The sequence below is a fragment of the Phasianus colchicus genome, chromosome 2 (assembly GCF_987193195.1).
Source record: "Phasianus colchicus chromosome 2, bPhaCol1.hap1.1, whole genome shotgun sequence".
NCBI classification, from domain to species: Eukaryota; Metazoa; Chordata; class Aves; order Galliformes; family Phasianidae; genus Phasianus; species Phasianus colchicus.
The window spans coordinates 1,811,579-1,835,000 of NC_143437.1; the positions used below are offsets into that span (position 1 = coordinate 1,811,579).

General features: G+C 38.9%; 1 long non-coding RNA gene across 4 annotated transcripts in view; it reads right to left on the bottom strand.

The window, feature by feature from the left end:
* LOC149918813 (uncharacterized) overlaps positions 1-23,422 on the bottom strand; it is a 351,326-nt gene that overhangs the window by 229,189 nt on the left and 98,715 nt on the right. For all 4 annotated transcript variants that reach the window (XR_016464602.1, XR_016464601.1, XR_016464604.1 and 1 more), the window contains exon 2: positions 2,693-2,754. This is a non-coding gene — a long non-coding RNA (uncharacterized LOC149918813). The remainder of the gene's footprint in view (positions 1-2,692; positions 2,755-23,422) is intronic.

Below are 23,422 nucleotides of genomic sequence, written 5' to 3' on the forward strand. Positions count from 1 at the left end.
ACAGCATAGCCACAAAGCTGTGTGGAATGACAGCACCACCACATGCTTTCCCACCAGAGCTTAGTAACATCGTTAAGTACATCTGAATTTCCATATCCTATCAATAAGTAAATATGCTATTAATTTTAAAATATTGCCATACAACAAGTAGAACAGGTCACACAAAAATAACAAATGAAAAAGGAACAAGAAAATATTCCAGCATGTAGAGTGCTTGAGAACTTAAAGGTACTGATCTAAGCAGAAAAATGTGAAACCAGTGCTCTTAAAGCCCCTCTGCATATTGACACAGACCTTTGCTGCAGCATCGGACAAGAGACAGAACAGCTTGTCTGCCTCTGCAAGTCTGCCTAAACAATGCTCTAATTTATTTGTCCTTTAAAATACACCACAGGTAATAATCCTTTATCCACAAATATCTCGAGTTCAGGGAAAAGAGCTTGTTTCAGCCAGTTTGACAGAGGCATGAAATAGGCAATATCATGCAAGATGAGAAATCTGAAAATGATATTTAATGTGGAATAGAAAAAGTGCTGTTATATAACACAAAAAGTCTGATGTAGTCATGCTTTAATATTTTCTCAAAACTAAATCATGTTATTCTGAGGATACCTTTAGCATCATGCACTTTTTGGTCAAGGAGTGATTTTGTTTCTCGCTATGTCACAAGAAGAAAAACAGCCTCAGTACAGAATAGGCAAATTATGAACTTGCTCGATTCTGAAACTAGTTTTTCTCACTGCTGTTTTATTTAAAAAATAGTTTTTCTGAAGGTAGCTTTACACACACACTTTTATTACCCGAAGTCTCAAAACCCGCTGTCACTTTTAGCGCAATTACACGTTATGTATTCATCCTTTTTATTTCACAGGGACCATCTGTATATATTAAGTTACACACGTCCAATTACTTTGCAGGGATGCAGACTATGTTAAAGAAGTTCTTGAGATAAGAACACAGGATCTGGATCGTGCTGCCAGTACACCTCTGAGACCAAGCAGGATAATTGCTCAGAGTGAGAAGAGCTTCATGGCCATGTAGAGTGTGACTCAATGCCAACAAAACCCAGGGAGAACACCTGCTCATGCCCCATCGAGGGACTTTTTTCACTTCCTCGTTTCTGCCGCAACTGTCAGGTACCCATTGTTCAAAATTACACTCACACATCATTTCACAAGCCCAGTGACCGATCTTTAGAAATTAACTGAATTAGAAGTGCACTTGGTTCTTTGTCAGAGACGTGCATGTTCTGTTTCTTGGTGGTACTGAACACCACAGCATCACCAGTGGGCATCCAGAGCAGAGAGACGTAAGTCTCATAGCATACTGTGCTGAGAGGAGTATGGCTTTTTTTAGACTCTCTCCAACACCCATTGGGAAAGATTGTAAATGCACAAAGATCACAGTTCTCCTCTGGAAATCTCTGCCATTCTTTTCTGGCCTTAGAGGAAACCTAGCACAAATGATCTCCTAACTTAGACACTTTGAACAAACACCTAAAGATAAGGAAACAAGTCAAGATCCTGGAAGAGAATCCAGTAAATAGGAACAGGTCTTTGGCAGCCTTCCTACGAGAGCTGGAGTAAAGCACTTGGCCTGTGTTTCAGCTCCCTGTGTGTTTAATAGAAGGATAACATTACTGCCCTAACTCACAAGGGCACAATAAACACATTAATGATTATTATACCCTCTGAAAATATGGTAATGAAGGCTGTAAGTATAAGCACCATCATAAGAAACATTTCTGTGCACTTACTTTCACTTAGCTGTACTTTCAGTATTTCAGAGCTTTCTTTCATATACATATACATATACATATACATATACATATACATATACATATACATATACATATACATATACGTATACATATCTTAGGGCAGAACTTGAGGGAACTCTCAGCCCACACCCACCACAAACTTTGGAGCTGTTTTTGAGAAAGGCTCAGCTGCTGCACCTTTGCAGTAGCATGGGATGCAATCCTGCTTAGCAGGAACAGACTCTGCTATGGTTGTTGTCTGCAGAGGTCAATGACAGACAGTGAGTATCCTCAACTGCTGAATTCCATCACCACTTCCATTCCCAGGCAGCTCCCCTTGGCATGACAAATGAGGACACATGGGACACCAACCACAGAATGCAGAGGCCGCGTGCACTGCATGCCAGCATCCTCCCCAGCTGCAGCAGGCAGGAGCAACACGCAGCAGGACAGAGCCTGCCCTCTGGCACCAGCAAACAGTGCAGTGAAAGCCTTACAACTTTGCCATTTCCTGCATCCTGCATCACAGCACGGCATAGAGAAACTACAGTGAAACTGCTTTCCCTCTTTACTCATTAAACAGCAAAATGAGGATCTTTAAAATCTCTTAAAATCTTTTTTTTCTTTTTTTTTCAGTTAATTCAGAGATATTATGGCATGGAATTAAATGCATCCCCTTTCATTCACCTCTGGTTCCTATTCCAGCCCCATCCCTGACTTAGACAGAGCCCCTTCTCTGACTTAAAGCTGAGTTTGGTGAGTAAAGCACTCCAAGTTGCAGAGCACACACACTCAGATATACAAATACAGGGCTGGTCATTACAGGGAACCACAAGATCAGGTACATAAAACTGGTAAAAAATAACTGATTTACAGCTAAATGCATAAACAGAGGAAACTTGTCTGGAGGCAAAGCAATAACGTGAGCATTACCTTAGCAATTCACAGCCTAGTCATTCATGTGAAAGATCTCTTCAAAGCAGCTGTTTCAGATTCTGGAAATTAAAGTAATAATAAAAATATAATTAAAACAAATACATACATCATTATAATTCTGGAACATCTCAAAATAAGAATTAACAGAAAGTGAGCTTCCCCTTATTGCAGCCCCACACCTGCTCAGGACAGCACAACCCTGCAGCAGAGGCACAGGGCCTTTGGAAAGCCCTACCCAGCCTAGCAAGCACACAGGCAAAGCACACAGTTAGTTTACAAAGGAATAATTGCTTCTTCTCCCTACCCCTTCCCTAAAGATGGCAAAATACACATTATTTAAAAATTAAAGGCATTTAGAGTAATAGTCCCCTAAATGCAAAGTATTTATTTCTTCTTTCATCATCGGTAGTTTATGGCATTGTTTGGGTTGGTTTTGATTTTTGGTTTGTTCTTTTTTTTTTTCCCCCGCAGTTCACTTAGTATTAGGCTCGTGCTGAACTCATCAATAAGAAATGAATTTTGGTAACTTTCAAAACCACTATATTATTTTTCCTTTTATTTGTAGGGAGTTTTTCTTCTCTCAGTGGTATTACTGCAATAAGTTAGTCATTATTTCTTTATGTTTTCCCTCCTTTCTTTAGTATTTCATTTCCCTTTACAGCACATCTCATGATCACAAAGAAAACAGAGACACTTATTTCTTTTAACAGTTGAAATTGCTGCAAGTGATTTAACTGTCATTTAATCTGATTCCTCTATTCTGTCTGTGGAGAAATATGTTTAATGTACTGGAAATTATGTTAATAAGAAAAAGCATTATCTCATTTAATGAAATAAATATACAAATATTTCAAAATAAAATAAAGAGGCAATCTTCACTGAGGAAAAAATGTCTCTTATGGTTTGCATAAAATAAACAAATGATAAAAATTAATGAATACATTGAAATACACTGACAAAAATTATGCCTAAACTCAAAAGGGAAAGAAAGAAAGAAAGAAAAAAAAAGCCACGAGGAAACAAAAGGGAAGGTGACTGAATTGCAGCTCACCAAATCAAACAGTTCCTGAGAAAACACAGCAGCAAGCAAAAAGGATCAGGGCACAAATGATTTTTAAAAATTATTTTATCACCTGAGGCAAAACTTTATTTTCCCCTCTCCCTTTAAAAAAAAACAAGTAGTAATCCTATCTCCTACAATTGGCTTTTGCTTTATTTCTTTCAAATGGTGTTGAAATAATATTTTTTGTTTACTGACCGCAATTCTTTCATCCTTTAATTCTTTTTGGTCCTTTGCCACAAAGCGTATTTAATTGATGGCAACAGATCCAAACCCCTCTGATTTCGTTAATCGTAACAGTCAATAACTCTGTTTCCAGGTTTTTACATTGTGAAGTATGTAACTAGCATGTACTAAGGTTAAGTAAATATTGTTAGTGGTGAGAGAAAAACTTGCAGCAATTATGTAATAAAAGCATGACCACTGCAACAGAAACACATAATTAGCGATTTAATTACAGACATCAAAACAAACTAAAGATGTCAATAAAAAAATCTACTGTGACAAACTGATTTCATTTCTCTGTTCTGCAATTCTAGATCTTAATGCACTTCTTTATTGTTCCTTTTTTTTTTTTTTTTTCCCCCAGAAACAAGCAGTGCAAAACAAAATCAGATGCTGGGTGCCATCCATTGGGGGTGTGACCAGTGGGGATTTGCTTCTCTTTTTCCCAGCTGAGAACTACTGCCTTCCATGCAGCCAGCAGCTCCCCTTCACAACCAGCAGTGCAGACAGGGCTGCTGCGTGGCAGAGAAGCCTCAGCCAATTGTCACAGCCCTTCCCAAGGCACTTTCTTCATGCACTGTTTTCTCCCTTTGCTTTCCCCCTTCTTGCAAAGTGTTACGGATCGGAACAGCTCCAGCTTCGTCGCTTCCGTTACTGAGAGTAACAGCAAAGCACAAGAGAGGCAGAGAACTCAAGTTGCTTTCTTATTCACAATGCACAGTTTTACTTCCCTGCAGTTCTCCTTTTGGTTTGTAGGCTTGTCAATCTAAATCTGGGAAGGACAGAAGGAATCCAGTGAATGTTTTGGGTTAGTATCAAGGAGTTCACATTCTTAGTTCAAAAAATCATCTAAAAATGCTCGCAGAGAAAAGCCTAAAGCAGTCAGTTAAAAACTCCCACCACCATCAGTGGGATTTTCACTCTGCATCTGCAGAGGCTCTTACAGAATCACAGAATTCTAGGAGTTGGACTGGACCTCTGGAGATTGCCAAGTTCAACCCCTTGCCAAAAGCACGTTCCCTACATTAGCAGTTATACAGGAAAGCATCCAGGTAGGTTTTGAATATCTCCATAGAAGGAGACTCCATAACCTCTCTGGGCAGCCTGTTCCAGTGCTCACAAAGTAGTTTTGCCTCGTGTGCAGATGGCAACATGTGGTCCTGATTCTCTGTCACATTCTATCGCTGGGCACAACTGAAAAGAGCCCAGCCCCATCCTCTTACCACCCACCCTTTATATACTGATATGCATTGATAAGATCCCCCCCCAGTTTTCTTTTCTCCAGGCTGAACAGTCCCATGTCTCTCAGCCTTTCCTCACATGGGAGATGCTCCAGGCACTGAAACATCTTTGTAGCCGTCTAACAGAATCTCTCCAGCAGTTCTCTCACTTTCTTGAACTGGGGAGCCCAGAATTGGACACAGTTGCTCCAGATGTGGCCTCCTCAGGGCAAAGTAGAAGGGAGAAGAACCTCCTTCATCCTGCTGGCCTCTCTTTGTAATGTACTTTCAGATACCATTGGCATTCTTGGCCATGGGGGCACAGTGCTGGCTCATCGCCAACCTGTTGTCTACCAGGACACCCAAGTCCTTTGCAGTGCTTTTTTCCAGCCCCTAACCTGTACTGATGCATGCAGTTATTCCTCCCCAGGTGTAGAACCCTACACTTGGCTTTTTGAACCTAATAAACTTCCTTTCTGCCCAATTCTCTCGTTTGTTCAGGTCTCACTGAAGGAAAACACAGTCTTCTGGTGTGTCAGCCACTCCTCCCAGCTTTGTATCGTCAGCAAACTTGCTGAGGGTGGACTCTATCTCAGCATCCAGGTTGTTGATTAAGGTGTTGAAGAGGACTAGACCCAGCACCAACACCTGGGATCACCACCATCTAGATACTACGCACCGACCACAACCCTCTGAGTTCTACCAGTCAGCCAGTTCTCAATCTCACTCACTATCTACTCATCTATTCCACACTTTCTAACCTTACCTACAAGGATATTATGGGAGACAGTGTCAAAGACTTTGCTGAAGTAAAGATATACAACATCCACTGCTGTCTGCTATTCTACCCAGCCAATTTTGATGTGCTGGAAAGTTACCGACTGGTCAAGCACGATGTCCCGTTGGTGAATCCATATTGACTACTTCTCATAATCTTATATAATTCCACTCACCTCCTTTCCTAGCTTACTTTAAGAGTTATGAGATTCTTATCCTCCTGAAATACTCATGGAGAAAACCAAACTCCAGACATGCAGAGATCATCATCATGAGGTCCTACACCTGACTCACTGTGATGGGATGCTCAAGCTGCACCATACACATAATATACAAAGCAAATCACACATAGTGTTTGCTCGGAAGGGAAGACTGTAATGTGAAAGAAGCAAGCTATTTAAACACAAATTTAGAATCTAATACACATATATTATATACATAAAGCCAGACTCTGTACCAATACCAGGATTTGTTTTTAATGATGTACTCTCTTTTTCTGCTAAGTTTTGATTCTAAAGAAAATACTCACTATAGCTTTTGCGATCAGGGTTTACAGAGATATTCAGAAGGGGATAACCCTATAAATTCGCAGCTTTACTTTTCTAATTCGAGGTTTACAGGGCATTTAAAAACAAAACCTAAAACCCATTGTATTTCTTTTATAACTAGAGTGAAGAATGTTCGGCAGTACAAATGAATTAGGAAATTACTCTCCTGCCGTGAAAAAACATTATGCTGTTAACATGCAGATATGCACTCAAAAAAACACTAATTCAATAAGATGAGAAAGTAGGAGGTTTAGTATAAAACCCTCTCGGCTTTACTAATGTGAATGTCAATAACTGACAGCAATAACTTGCCTTACAAAGATGCAGTGCACCTTGAGAACCTGACCGCCAATCGCAGAGCACATCTTTGCCTGGCAGCAGCAGTGGGCACACACCCTGCCAGGCCTGGATTTACAGGTACCAAATCAGTGCATGCCGTTGCTCTCAGGCTCAGAGCTCTGGCAGGACACCCAGCAGAGCACAGAAGGACCCACAGACCAGGGCAGGTTGCAGTCCACTGTCACCTCTGCTTGGTAGCACTTCCAACAGCCTGAGCTTCCCCAGAGCTCTCCCACTTAGACCCACAGCTTGTTAAAAAGTTATCATGAATAATCTCATCTATTCTGCTCTAGCAATACTGCATCAAATGTCTGCATCAAAAGGATGAAGTACATTCTTTTGCTTGCAGTTTCTTTGAGCAATCAGAAGTCTACTGACATGAGCAAAGCATCTTGTCAAACTGCAAAGGAAGAAGCCCCCCAAAATGTTTACTTTGTTCTTAGAAAAAGCAAAGTAAAACACATCAAACTTTTGTCAGAAAACATCTGTATACTCTGTGAAACAGGCCTGACTTTTTACTCAAAGTTTAGTAAGAAAAATACCTGTTCTTAAAAGTGATAATTTTAATGGAAAATCGTACTTATTTTTTAACAATCATTAAGCCCAAGCTTTAGAATGGACACCTGTTTTTCTTAGACTTTTCTGGCTTTGGGTTTACTTTGGCATTTCAATTAACACATTTGTATCTTCTGATTGCTGCTTCTACTCCTGATAGGAAAGGAAGGGGCAGAGGGGAACAGCAGACTCCTAAAGTGGTATTTTGCAATAAATTTGACTACACGGGATTTTTTTTTCATTGAACATGTTTATTACACTGAATTTCAGCCGTCTGGCACATTAAGCTTTTCTCAGCTTGAGGCTAAACATGGATGAACTCAAAATCAGGACTTACTCCTTCTATCTGCAGAGCAAATACAGAACTACAGCCCATCTCTGCCCACACTGGGGCTGAAGCTAAAGCCTCTCCTTGATGCACACAGCGTGGCTCAACTGGAGTCACAGGGAAACCTGCCACACCAGTGCCAACGCAGACCATAAGCACACAGATTTGATGCTTTGTGCCTCCTGCCCTAAAACAAAGCTGCTGGTTTGTTCTGCAGCTGTATGCACAGCCACTCGCTTTTGTTACACTTGCAGCCCCTTTGGCTCCTGCAGATTGAATACAGCACTGCAACTGAGGCTGCGACATCAATACACAGATTGAAAGCTGGAAGTAAAAAGCTAATAGTGTCTTATGTACTTCTGAAATTTCTCCTGCCTCTTTTATGTAACTCCTTTAGCCTTTTATCAGCCTTTTTAAACATATTTGAATTTATTTGATTTTCACATTTTCTCCCTCTGTTCCTCTAATGAAAAGAATTAATTTATATACCTTTGAAGAGAGCTCTCTGCTTTCCCACAATGCAATAGACCATTTTCCCTCAAAATGGGAGTCATAATTTTGAACCTTAGTAATGTGCACAAACACTGAATCTAGAAAATCAAGCAGGTGCTGAAACCAAAAGATAGAAATGCGTGTTTGAGCAGAAATACAAAATTTGAATATCTTTGAAAACTCTATCTCCTCACAAACTTTAATTCTTTTTTTTTTTTTTAAGTATTTCTAGAAGATGCATTTTTGCAAAATCCATTGTACCACCTCTGCCTGCTCTGTGGAAATATGCCAACTCACCCAGCAATACTGAGAACTCACCAGAAGAACGAGAGAACTGCAAATTTTAGATCATGGGAAAGACTAGTCCAGGCTGGGAATTAAACAGGGAGTAAACACTTCATCTTTTAAGATTTCTACTCTTCTCTATTTGTCTTTCAGCAATTGCAAGGGTGGTCAACAGGTATGTGGTATACAGCACTGAGAATTCATGTTGCAGACACATCATCATCATGTCACAAGAATGTCCCCCATTGCTGAAACTAGAGGAAACTAGCCACAGACTACTCAGCACTCAAATACAGTAGCAGAAGAGCATGAGTAGAGATTGGTGCTCTCAGTTTGAGTAATGACAGAGTTTCTGTTCTGCCAAATGGGCTTTTGTCCTTCCTTATCATTACACCAAGTCAACCTGGGAAACCATCCACAAAATAAAAAACAAAAACAAAAGCAACCAGGAACAAGTAGCAATCATTGTGCAGTATGTTGAAATTGACTAACTCTCTGCGTTGGGATTAACTAGACATTCATCATATTGTTTTCCAGGTAGATCTACACTTGTACAGAAGATAAGCAGGTTATGGAAACAGTCATAATACCTACATTTAGGTAAGTCATCACAAATGTAAGTCTGGAGACTTGTGTGCCTGTTTCCAGTTTTTCATGAAACTCAAAGTGTCCCATTTCCCATCAGCTCAAAAACAACCAGCAGATAAGTTTGTCTGAGCTATTTCTAGCACATCTGTACATGATCACAGATTGCTAGAATCCAGTGAAAAATTGTCTACAAATACAGTTTAACATTGTCAGACTTCAAAAGGTGCTCTGTGGTAGTTCCAATCAAGTACCAAAGAAAGGCTAAAGCAGATTTTCCTTACTCTTATTTTTCTCCTTCTTCTGTTGACTTCCATATGTACAGCAACAGCCCAGTGTTGGGCAATAAAATTAGAACACCAAAGATAGCCCAACTAGAATGCAATTTATCACTGTAGTATACCAGCATATAGAAATCCTATTCGTTAAATAAACATATTTCTTTAAAGTGTCAACATAACCAAGAAATTTGATCTTCTAGACAATATTCCAGGCTTGATGCATTTTTATTGCTCTCCAGTAATGAAGTTTTAACTCTTGATATATTCCTCCTATTTAACTGCCATTTCAACAAAAATAAAATGATCAATTTCCAAAGTTGGTTCAGGCAGATCTATGACACTGTGCAGAAGAATGTGCCCAGTTGTTCTTTCTGAAAGCACCCACGATTATGCTTCAACAGCAACGGATGGCAAGTGGAAGAATAAAGAACGTATTTAAATGCATAACAGAACCGAGGCAATAAATTCATTTTGCACTAGTTGCACATGTAAATAAGGTGCACCAAGTAACTTTTTTTCTATATTTGCCGTTTGCAAAGAGCTAGTATATATGTAAAGCTCCCATGTGGTGTAAATGGCATTGCTCTATTAACTTCAGTGAGTCGCCTTTATATACACACTGTAGATTTAATGATGATAACTTCTATTCAAAGTTATAACTACAGAAAGAGATTTGAATGAACAACTTGAATCACATTTATACTTGTCATTTGGGATTAACTAATCCCAGATCAACTCTGTACATAATATATAATTGCATATCAACAATATCAGCCTGAAAATGTGTCTCACTTCTTCCAGCAGTTTCCCAAGTTAAGCATTTTTGTCCTGCTAATGAACCTTTTGTTACAGCGAATATGATTCTGCAAGGAATTTAATGCATGTAAATGTAATGACACGAGAGCGTTACATAACCAGTTTCCTACAGGAGTTTATACAGTACAGAATATAATGAAGCTAGACTATAAATGATGCATGTACCTGCAAGGGAAAAGTAGCACTTTTTAATTTAGTGGAACACTATAAATAACATCATGGCAAGAAATGTTTTCAAGTGATTCAAAATGTTTGGAGAATGATCAATCAATATTCTGATGACTCATTAAATACAAAAGGAAAAAAGACACCTAAAAGATTAGAAGGCACTCCCTACCTTCTAAGAAATTTAAAGGAAGAGTCTGTAATTAAAATCTAAAAAAAAAAACCAAACCCAACAACATCATTCTGTAACAGAAAATATCTCACTAATGTTTTTGCCCTATGTTCTGGAATCAGACATACCTGCAACAGAAGTTTAAAAATTCAGGACTACACTCTGAAGCTGCTCCCATCAGAATGCTTTTCATTCTCCACCAGCTGGCCCAGTGGACGTGCTCCTAGCACATATCAAATTCTACAAATCTCTCAAATACAGAAAAAAATCTCTACAAATACAGAAAAAAGAAAAAAAAAAACAAAAAACTCTTGCAAATTTTCCAACATCATGCTTAGCCCCCACTCAAAACTTTATTCTATAAAGACTGCTGAGTTTGTTATATCTGAAGGATGTTCTTCCATTGTTGTCCTCTTCCCTCCCTTCCTTTCAGCTGCATGGATACCTTTAGAAGAGTGAGAAAATGCATGTACCTAACACATGGCTGAAGGAACAGCTTTGGAAATATATCACCCTCAAACAAACAGCTTCTTTGTTTGACTTCAGAGAACTGAAAAGAATCACCGTACACCTTGCATCACTCCTGGGTTTCCCTAAGACAACACTGTAATTTGAAGTAAGTTTTCTAAAACTTTTTGTGCTACAGTTATTTATGTTATCCTGAGCAAGAGCTACTCCTCTTGCCACACGTGCAATAAATGAGTGTAAAAGCAGACATTAAAGTGTCTCTATTTTGCATACAACCGCCTCTCAGTTTTCTCCCATCAACTTTTTGTTTGACAGAGGGAATTTCACCTCTACCCACTCGTTCTCATTTTGGTATTCGTAAACTCAAGGCAAAGAACTTATAACTGAAATGAAATGATAGTAAAGAAACTATTGCTGAATTTGGAAGACTTTAGAATTCATTGCAGGAAAAAAAAAAAAAAAGAAAAACATGTTTCTGAGTATCATCAAGATCTAGTCTTAATAATGTTTAACTTCGGGGTTGTTTTGGTTTTTGGAAGGTTTTTGTTTGTTAAGTTTAGCCAGAAGTAAAGCCAATCATTTCAAAGCAGTTTTTCTATACTGTAAGCCAACTGAGGCCTGTAGAAAATATCCAGGTGCAACACAAATTAAAGCATGCTGCAGCTAAATGGAAGTGTAATTTAAGCTCCACAAAATGAGAAAGCTCAGAGTGAAGTTGTGAAAAAGGTACAAACTACAATTACCTTTTTCTTTTTTTCTTTTTTTTTTCTTTTTTTTTTTTTCCTTTCCAAAAAAAAAAGAGTATTTAAATAAAGAAACAAATAATGTCATGGAAGTTCTGTTTGGAATATGGAAGAAGATAGCACAAACTAATTTGTCATACGAGCTGACAATGTTTGCACAGCATTTAAAAAGAAAGCACAGGACAGAAGTTGCCAAACTCTTGGGACCTGTGTATAAATTGGACTTCTTATCATGCATATTTCATTGCTATGCAACTCTTCCTTCCCAGTTCATACATCATAATACACTGCTAAAAAGTGCAATACGGATTTCCAGTTCTGCAATAGTTTGTCTGTGCAAAGCATTTTAATACAGGTGCCCCCTGCACATTTTAGAAGCTGATCGTAGATCCCTGCATCAGAACATTTTTGGCACTAGGACTGATCCCTGCATGTCCACAACAGGTCAATGAGTTTCTTCCAGAGCAACTTTTTTGCAGCTCCTCCCAAGTGAAGGCATTCCATCAGCCCCGAGGGCAGTCAAATTCAGACTGCAGGCATTTACAGCTTTTACAGGCAATGAATACCATATCAAAAACAGTTCACACCACGTTGAGAGGTTGTATAATTCTGATTCTGATAAAATATTACATCTGGTATAAATAATTATTTTGTCCGTTTCATGCTTTATCTTATTTTACTCATATACACAGTGTTAAAAGCTAATATATTATTCAGTAGCTATAAATGGCCTTTTCTGGTCTTTTCAGCAGCGTTATTGTCTTTCACATCCTGTCAGAGCATTAAGATGTCATATAACTTTGCAACAATTTACTGCATGAACCAATGTGCACTGTGCTAATATTATATGGATGACTAAGTACGCTGGCATTGCTTTATTAAAATACATGCTTTAACAGTCTGCCCAAAGTGTGGGCTAGAACGCCGGCTGCAACCACCGCAGGAACAAAAGGAAGGAAGAATATTGCATTTCAAAAAGGACTGCTTAGCACGGTCTCTTCAGTCCGCAGTCGGGTTGCACATCTCCGAGCTGAGGGACAGAAGTCAGGTGCACGTGTGCATCTGGAGTGAGCTGGCTTCCACCTCCCGGAGCCGGGCAGCCACAGCAAAGCTCTCCTTAAAGGCATGCACTGCAACTGCTGCAAAACAGTTATTTTAAATGCTAACAAAAGGATGATTCTCAGCTATTGTCTACTTGCAAGGGGCCTCTCCTGTATTTACAGACAGCGTACAACAGTGCAAAAAAAGCCAACATTGTTGTATTGCAAGTGAAAAACAGTACCATGGCACAGTAGAAAAACAGTAAAAACAGACTTTAAACTGGAATATGTACTGTCTAGACAAAGGAGCCATTATAAAAAAAAAAAAAAAAATCACATTTTACAGACAGTTTTGGATGTCCTTTGAACCACATAGCACAAGGAGGCAAAGCAGTGGTGCAACAGCACAGGCAGAGATGGGGCAGAATCGGCTCTCCTCGATGCTTCTCCAGAAAAAAAAAAAAAAAGCAAACAAACTACAGCACCACGACAACCACCCTCCCCTTCTGAACAGGACAAGAGTATTTTCTACCCTATAGAATGTTTGCATCAGTTGGGTACCTGTGGCTTTCACACTGAGCTGGACTATTACAAGATTGATGATAAGCTCAAACACAATACTTGACCTAAATACATTATGTAGCAGTGGATGCCTGTTAAGTAGGTCAGCACAGGCTCTTAAAAGTTATGCAAAACTTATTGCTGCCACACAGCCAACATGTCACTAGTCAAGAAGTATGAGAATCAGCTTGGTAGGCTGAAGGAAATCTCGTCTCATGAAAACCTGCAGTGCCATAGTTAACATGCCTTAAATCACAGAATACGCTGCTTGCCATATGTCTTTAGGCCTCCAAATGAAATAAAACTGAGGTGGGCAGCCAAAGAAAAGTCTGACAGTCCCGGAGATGATCCTGACATTCCCATTCTCTTTAAATATAAGTGTTCAAATAAACATTTTTCACTCTTGCCGTCAAACAAATTGTGATTTATGGGAGGCCTCAGACAAGCCTGTCAAGAAAAAGCAATCTGTATTTAGCAGCGATTAGCCAGATAGCTATATTACTACTGGCTTGGTCTCAGAAGCTCCTAAGCAGCACAATGTAGAGAGGAGAAACATGGAAAGACTCAGCTGTTATAGTACTACTGTGTGAAGCAGCACATCCACATTGACCGAAAGAATGCTGTACTCGCTAAAAGGAACAGGGAGCTGCTTACCTGCCTGATTCTACATGTGTCTGTGCAGACCAGAGAGCAGACACTGAACATGCAGGATGAGGAGCATCTCCCACCAGTGAAAATCGCTGTTGGGATGTTTTAATGTCACGTTATGAATCTTTCTGGCATTTCCTGACTCGAAGTCATAAGGTCTCCTTCACACAAAGCAAGTCCTTCAGTGATCTGTATGCTCCTGCACAACTGAGCTTCCAGAAGAGGCAAAGGCCAGTGAGATGCTGCTGGCTCACGTTATCAAACACTAAACCTTTATGAGAGCTAGACTGAGTTGAGTTTATAGTTTTCATCCACTGGGTATTCTTCCCATATCAGCCCATGGTGGCAAAGCAGAGTGATCCACTAATGGATCAGAAGAGACTATCCCAAGCCTGCCCTTCAAGTGTTGTGTAATAAAAGCCCAGTGAATGCGGATTTCAGGCACTGTTTCCATCCCTAATCCACTTCAAAAGCATGACATCATTGGCATCATGCCATGCTCTCATAAGTTATCTTCAGCATGCACATGAGCATTGCCATGAAGCTGTGGTCATGTCGCTGAGATCTGTCTATAACCTCCTCCCCGTCGCTGAGATCTGTCTCCCCACAAAGAAGCTCTTCTAGACAACTATATATCAGTAAGGGAAAATGGACGCATCAGCTCTTTGCATTTTCTCTAACTATATCAGCAAGTCTACTGGCAGATGTCAATAAAGAAATAGATAAATGAATCACTATTTAACAATAAAAGAAAAAATACTAGAGGCAAAACCAACCTTCATTCTTGAGGGAGAGTACATCAAGCCTGTCTTGATAAGTCCTGTGAAGGCTTTCCACTGGCCTCTCAGTATGTGCTGTATGCATCCAAGTTGTATATTTCAGTTAACATTTAACTCAGAAGCTTTTCCTTTGAGACAAGCGATTATTTTCTTTTCCTGTCTGACCTAGTGAATACTGCAGTTCTCCAATATGCTATATTTGTGCCCTGCAGGCAGCATTGTCCCACCAACTTTCCACCGAATGCTCATAACACAAGGCAAAATGACAAAAAAAAATGAGGAGCATTATTTTGCATATTGAAAACAAATACATGCTATTGTGTTTCTTCTTTTATTGTTTTGTTATTTCATCATTGTTCACCACAGTTCTTTCCTTCATTTGCAGAGTTTGGGTTTTAATGTAATGGCCATTCAATAAAAATGTTGCTTTTAAGGGTTTGCATATCATCCCATTTTCTCTTCAACCCTTCAGCAACCATATGGCAAGCAATCAGGTCTGCAATCACTAGGTCCATATTATGTAGAGCATGATTTCAGCATTATGCTATTACCCATCTGTTTCTGTAGAAAAAGACATGAACCCTTGTATAAGAGGTCAGTGGTTTCATTGCACACCGTATTCCAGAAATCTATCTCTGTTCACTTGAGATCACTTTCGTGATTTACTGTAGTCTTTCAGGCCAGGATTTATTTATTTCTTTTAGTGCAGACAATCATCACAATTTGTCTGTCTGTTGTATAAAATTATTTGTAACTGTCATTCCGTGCACTCATGCTCTCTTAGTTAAAGATGCTCTCTTGAGATCATGCTATTTTCTTAAATGAGAGGAGAAAAAAATTAAAAAAAAAAAAAAAAGAGGAAGGCTCACCTACTTTCATTTGTTTAAGAAATTAGTCCAGGAATAATGAGGTTCGCTATTCAGCATCAATTTACTTACGAACTGGTAGGAATTGTCTCTTTTGCTTTGCTTCTTTGTTTTTGTCAACTTAAAGCATGCAAACGAGTATTTGAATTCTGTAGAAGAGCAATGCACTATAGAAGTACAGACCTAACAATGCTAGTTTTTAATTTGGTCAAGTACTCAAATCCTGTCCACAAGAAGTCAATGAACTTGAACTGCAGGCTGTCAAGTCTGAAAAGAACACTACAGACTACTGCCAAGGAACTTAACTGCTGGCCACCTTGCAGCTGAACATATCACGACACTGTACAATTCAGCTCCCTATCTCCCTATCGCCTTGACATAGCCTGTGTCAGGACAAAGAAACACAGAAATACGCCTAAAATGAAACGTACCTTGAATGTTATGCTATTCAGTGCCTGTACAACATGCTTAACTGGCTAGCTATGCTTCACTAGAGAAACACAATGGAAACATCTTTAGCAACATCTTTTAAGCAAACCACCAGCTTGATCTGAAAAAAAAAATAAACAAAAACCCACAGACCCAACATTTCTACATATAAGCCATTTAACACCACATAACTAGCCTTTTTATCCAGAATTTGAGTTTGTAATTGCATATTTGTCAGCCTCATCCCAGACTCTGAGAGCTCGTTGGAAAAAAAAAAAAAAAAAAAAAAGTTAATTCACATTATTTGAAAGTACATAAGGAATAAAAGCACAGAAAAGCATTTAGGAGAAATATGAAATAAGGCCCGATACAGAAACATGGCAACACATCATGACTTGTCTTGACATGAACTGCAAGCACTACAGTAACAGTCACACTACATCAGATACGTGACTACACAGTGACACAAAGATGAATTGGAGCAACAGGACAAGAAATTGAGCAAATCCATGCTATCTTACAGGAATGTTAATGGAGGTTTTAGACAACAAGGTTGGAAACCTTTGCTAGATCCTACCAAAATTAGGGAGTCTGGGGAAAAGGGAGGGAAGCAACCAAGTTATGGAAAAAGCTGTAACTGCTGGTGTGTCTAAGCAGAAAACAAAAGCAGGATTTGTATGGGGAGAAGTGCTCAAAGTCAAAGGGTAGGCAGGCCGTTATAGGAATATCAAACACCTGGAAAACCTCAAGAAGGAGAGAGTAATAATGGATGTAATTTGTGAGATGTTCCTGCTAGCGATGCACTTCTGAGAAGTCAATTACTTTGTTGAAGGAAGCTGAAACAAAGAAAAGTTAATCTGGTAAAGCCAGACACACACACATAAAAGGGGGAGAGAGAAAAATCACAGAAATTTCTAAAACATCTGCAGTTCATTAAGGATGGAAGAAGCAGCTGAAAAAATTTAATTCCTAAGCTTCTGTGGCAGAAGCAAAGCCTTAAAGACCAAATTCAAGTTGCGCGGTGAAAGAAAATCTTGCATCTTCACCAGAGTTCCAGTCAATACTGCAGTACAACGAGTGACCCAGATCTTTACAGTGGCTTCCTCTCACTAATAAAGATTAAAAAATAGATCTGCATTACAGCTCTTGGACAACATTCAACAAGGCTTGTTTAACTCATGGAGCAGGCTGACTGTGGGAGAAGCATGGAAGTTTGATCCACTAATAGGAGAATTAAGCTTTTGTAATGTATGCTTAAGTCTCAAATGCTAAATGTCATTTCAATAATAAAATCATTAAAGAAATGATACATGGATATATTAGGCAGATTAGGTAGGCACAGGCAGACAGATTAGATGGGATGACCATGAAGAAGAAAGTAAATATGAAATGAAGAAAAGTAAAGGGCGGAAAATTGAATCTAAGATAATATTATAGATATATGAACTTGGCAAATAACTGGAGTGATTCCCCTAAAGAAATATGCTAAGCTGTCCAAAGAACAACTGGTAACTCATTGTCCCCAGTTTACTTTCCCCTTCGGCTATATATGCTACAAACACTATAAAAATTAGGAAAAATTTAAAATTTTCAGAACATAACAATGGAAATTACTCAACCACCAATTAAGAAAATGTGCTATTCAAAAGCTGATGTAAGAACGGCTGGCAAAACAGTTCGACTTACATTTTATTTACATGTTTTGGGCAGCCTGAATGCCATGGTGCTTACATTGACTGTATTTCCTGCTTCAAACTTTAGTAAAACACAGCAAGAGTTAATTAAAGTGATATAATCAGGGCATATCTCCCCTGATATAGCAGACAGAACAAAGAACTACGTAGTGTTTATTATATGCTCTAGTAATTATTCACCAAAAACAAACAAACAAACAAAAAAAAGAAAAAAGCTAATCTTCAATTTAAGATTTTAAAAGATAACTTTTTGAGTTGAAGAATCTTGCTTTGATGTTTGCTAGCTACTGAAATCATGCATTTGGGAGTGGACACTTAGGCAAACAAGCCATGAATGCACAAGGATAAAAAGTCATTTTCAATAACATTAATGTTTAACACAAAGTGCTGAAAGCAAGGAAAATCAGAGTTAAGGCTGAGTCCTTAGCTTAGAGAATTGAGTTACAAAAGTCCCAGGATCTTCTGCCAGAAATGATGTAAAATTGCATTCTGAATATGCTAGCTTTTGTTTCATTTTCCATTCTCTGATTCTTTCCATTAATTTGCAGACTTCAATATTTTCGTTCTGTTTTTGTGTGTTGATGGGACCGCGTTTATTCCTTTAATCAGCAAAACATCATCAACACTTAGTAAGAGAAGAACGCGTTAAGAAACCTCACTTGGTAGAGTCATTCATCCACCTTTGTAACAGCATGTACAGCCATTGTCTCAAGCTCCCCTTTCAGCTACACGATAAACTGAACCACACTCCAAAGATGTTCAGACTCACAGAAAAAAATCCTTCAGTCTCATTTACCTTCCAATAAGCAATTCTCTCCTTTCTGCAGAGTTTATGTGCTTATGGAGTCTCAAGTGAGACCAAACTCTAGTTTATCAGCACTTCAAATGAAGCCAGTTGCCACCATCCCAGACATTCTGCAAACTTTACTAACTGTAAATATCCAGAGTTTGATTTGTACCTAAAACCCAGACAGTTTCTTCCAGATCTGGGCATGGATCTTTCACCTCTACACATGCCTATGGTACAGGACCAGGCAGGAATGGGTTCAGGAGGCACTGCATGAGGTGGTGGCAGGACCCATCAATGCCCAGGGTTTATTGTAACTTTATAAACTAAACAAGACTTGTCGGTACAGTTCTAGAAGTAGCAGGAAACACTCACTCTGAAGGAAGTAAAACTATTGGTGATGGGCTCCTTGCTCCCAGTGATTTCAGAAATCACTTCTCTCTTCTTTATGTTCAAAATGATGCAGCCCCCAGCTCTCTTGTAGCTAGTTTAAAATTCACCCCTGCCACATTTAGCAGCAAGCCCCACATCACCCATTTCTGCCATGATGCTACCTGTTAATGTAGAAGTAACACCACTAATAGCAGATTACATCAATTGCATGCATGCACCTTAAGACAATGCTACTACAGATAATTCTTTTTAAAAGTGGCAACAATATCTTAAGACTCGTGATCAAAATTTGACCCCCTGAAATTATGTTCTGCTGCAAATTGACTGAATGACTACAAATCTAGTTGAACAAAGCAGCATAACAGCAGCTGGTATAGACACCAAATAAAAACTGATGTTTGTGTCACAAACTCTCAGGAACACTCAAAGCCAGCTGTAGCCAACTCTTCCAATGTACATTCACAAATACAGCAAAATGACAGGGGAGCTGATGTGCAAAGACATGGTTGGATGTTATTCCTTATTAAATAATCATCTGCTGGCTAATTGGAATCACTACACTTGTATTAGCACTGAAAATAGTTTTATCAATTGTTATAATAAGGTACCAACTCATGCAGAACTTAAAGAAAAAAAAATGCAGTTCCAGGACATGAGAAATTACTGAATTACAGAGTGGTTTTTAGTGTTCTAATTGAACAATTTCCTTAGAATATGGGGGGGAATGATTCATGCAGTTCCCCACCTCCACAAGTAATTTTTGCCAATCCATCTGCCACCCCAAATGTTTAGTCCAAAGAAACCCCATTGGTGGACTTCTGCTCCCTCTGCTGGATCTGCAAAAATAGGTAACACCAGACCTTCAGGAGACCAGAGAAAAAGTTGTCTGCTTTTACTGGGAGGAGGATACGGTCCTACTATTAACTCCAAAATGGTGCTGACATCAGTGGTAAGATTGGCTGGCAAACAAGTAACAAACAAACAGCCGTGATACACTTAAATAAACAAATATAGCCCTAAATATAGGGGAATGTCAACTAAATATAAAAACTTATAGTTTTTCAGTGCTCTCGGAGTACAATATACAAACTACAAAGAGATGTAATCAAAAGCAAGTGGCAGCGCCCACTGAAGCTTTCAGCCCTTCTTTCTCGCTGTACCAGTTGTTTCCTTCTAGCCTGTGAGCATGCTGCAAAACGAGATGATGGCTCATTGCCACATGTGATGAGAGAAAAAACATCACCCCAATAATGGACAGTAAAGTCTGGCTTCTGCGTTCCAAGTCTGAAACAAATAAATACTGAATTCCATTGAAACCTGCGTTCATGTGAGCTTCCCTGCATCCTCCAGTCCACACACATTCCTTTATGTTTGACTACTTAGAAATCACAAGTGTTGAACTGTTTAGTGGCTGATCCGCCCATCAGTAAATTGATCCAGTGATAAAACCGTAAAGGGCTTGTGCTATTTGCATTTATAGTCTGTTAGTCACAGATCACAAAATAAATTAGTAAATTGAACTGCAAGGCTTCAGATTTGCAGCAACCAAATCTTCTAAATAATCATCTATGCTTAACTACACAAATCCCCTGAATTATAATAATTTCTTTGCCAACTAAAACTGTAACAAAACAAAACAAAATCGATTCCCCAGATGCTTCTACATAACAATCACTCTAAAGAAATCAGACAAATGAAAGTGCACAATTTCTTGTTAATATACTCCAGAGCATTAAGAATATTCAGTGACCCGAAATGCTAAAATCATCACTTCAGGGCTGTCAAACACTGATCCACCAGCTTCATAAGAGAAAACCGAGAGGTGTTTTCCTGCCCAAAAGATCAGGAATCCTGACATGGTACAGGTGGCAGCATTGCAAACCCAACCACCACAAATGCTAGCAATTAGCATCACTACTGGCAGCATCTGAAAAGCAGCCAAATTCATGGAGAGCGAACAATTCCCCCACTGCTCAGGTTGAGCCTGCAGGTCAGGGCTACAGCACGTGTGTGGACATGGCAGGGGGACCCATCGTGCTCCTGCGATGCCATTTATCACGCTTCTGTGGCCAGCCACTTGTGCACATGGCTCGGAAAAACACCACAAAAAATCCACGGACTTGGCACGCCATATCTCTTATCATAAATTATTTGGCCAGATATGTCCAAGGTAACCATTTAAACACAACTGTTGTTATTAGGTCACTCACGTGCCTAGGTACTCACTGACATGGCCCTGAAGTGCCTCTTCTGGAGCAATTTTTGCATTTTCAAGTCAAAGCCTTTTTTGATAAACACGTACATAACTTACAGACACTTCAGACTAATTTCTGTGATGTCTTCCTCACAATCTGCAGTGTGTTAGGACAAACGTTGCAGTTTCCCTTGACTTATGTTAGAAATATTTAAATGTTTAAAATATTATTCCTTTCATTGATATACTAATGAGTGTACACAGTGTTCCAGTCAACATACTCCAGAAGCCTAGACAAGTTTTGCTATGACTTCACATTTTCTTGGTAAATTACGTATCAATAGTTACTAAATGGATGCGCTGAGGGCACTGTAAAGTTGCCACTCAGCTTTGCAGTAATAAAGGTACCATGCAGTTCTAAAAAAAAAAAAAAAAAAAGACAAATACGTCATGGGAGTTTAAGAAAAAAAATCACAGGACCTGGGTATAGAAATGCTTTGGCGGTGATACATTTCAGTGGAAGATGAAGGAAATATTAAAGACCAGTAAGTGTGCGGTTTCGGAATGAAATGCTTTGTTTCTGCACGTGTGATTTGCTCATTGTCACTGCAGAAGGGGTGCAAGCAGCACTTGATTCATCGCTGCACATGCCTTCCTGATGCTAATCTCGTCCCTCCACTGTGATATTTCCCAACAATACTGGTCATCTAAATACCGCTAATCCTTTTAGCAAGCACTAATAATTATGCATTAGCACAAATAACATTAAAGCTTTTTTCAAATAATTACATATATAATGGATGTGTCTTTAAAAAGTTGTTTACAGCTAATTAACCAATGAATAATTGTTTTCTCTTCCTGAAACAGGAGAAAGCTTATCTTGGAGTCACAGTTAAAAATGCTTTTTCTCTCTCATTTTTAAAAACAGTTTTCCCAGTTTTGCTCGCGATTAAAACTGTTAAAAAACTGTTAATCCAAAATCTCCTTATTGCAGGGGTTACTCGACCCCGTAGAATTGTTTTTGAAAGTACTGGATCATTTCAAATAATTTCCAATTTGGATCATCAGTGAATGGTCGGAACATCGCAAGACCCTACTCTGAACAGTTCAGATCCTTCCCTATCACAACACAGGCTGCTTGTTCCTATATGACTAGTTTAATTGTGGGCTGTAATAAAGGTCATAATTAATATCCCAACACAGACACTAACAAACAATTTTAAATTGCCAGCATAATCAAATGATGCAAACATCTATGAGCTACAAAAGTTCATTGCCGCAACTGACAATTTCTTAATTGTATTCAGTCATTCATGGAAATTTTATTAACATCGAACTGATGTATCCTGCCCTTACTCTGTCACAACACCAGGGATCTAATTTCATTATTTTCCACAAGATTTGCTTGACTACTGCCATGATTCTAATATTGCTTTAGTCCAGATGTTTATGCTATTTAAATTAGGAAGAAAAGGCTTTTGGGTAAACACAATTAAAGAAGGTTGGTTTTTTTTGTTTTGTTTTGTTTTGGTGGGTTTTTTTCCTTCAAATTTAGTTTCACAAACTTCTTTTAATTAACGAACATGGCTGCAAAGTAGATGGGTTTTCCCCCTTCATTTTTTACGCTCATTCCCCACTGTGTGCAGCACACATTCAGTCTACAGCTTCAGCTCTTTCTAAATATAACAACCTTTTAATTTTTCACTTACATTTGAGTGCTCATTAAAGTGAAAGATAGCAGCGCATGACAACTGCACTTTTCATCCTTTTACTCTTAAATCAACCCCCAATAACTTTTGAGCAAAAAAAGGATGCTTTCAGCCTTCCCCCCACCTCCCATGGTGTGGAAGCAGCTCTCTGGCAGCAAGCAATCCCATTTCTCTAATATTTTAAGTGTTCAAAATTAATCTGTAGCACCTCCATGACAGCACCGGGATCTGTGCAGCTGGAGAACTAGAATCAGAAGGAGAATTTTGCTTCTGCTTTGATATCATTTGACTCCACTCATTTTCTTCTGCCGGACAACAGTATTTCATGGACAGCAATTTTTTTTTTTGCCCAGGAAACAATGCTATGATAAAGTAGGATCCCCCTCTCCTTGCTAGACTTAAAGAAAGTTTTATTTTTTTCATATAAAAAAGTGAAATGCCACATTAAAGAGCTAATACGCACAAGTGTACCCTTCTACAACATGCAGTACTGTTCCAGTGAGGCCAAAACAGAACTGAATAGCGAGTACACACTTCTGCACTGCAGCACGTGCACTCGAACATTAAT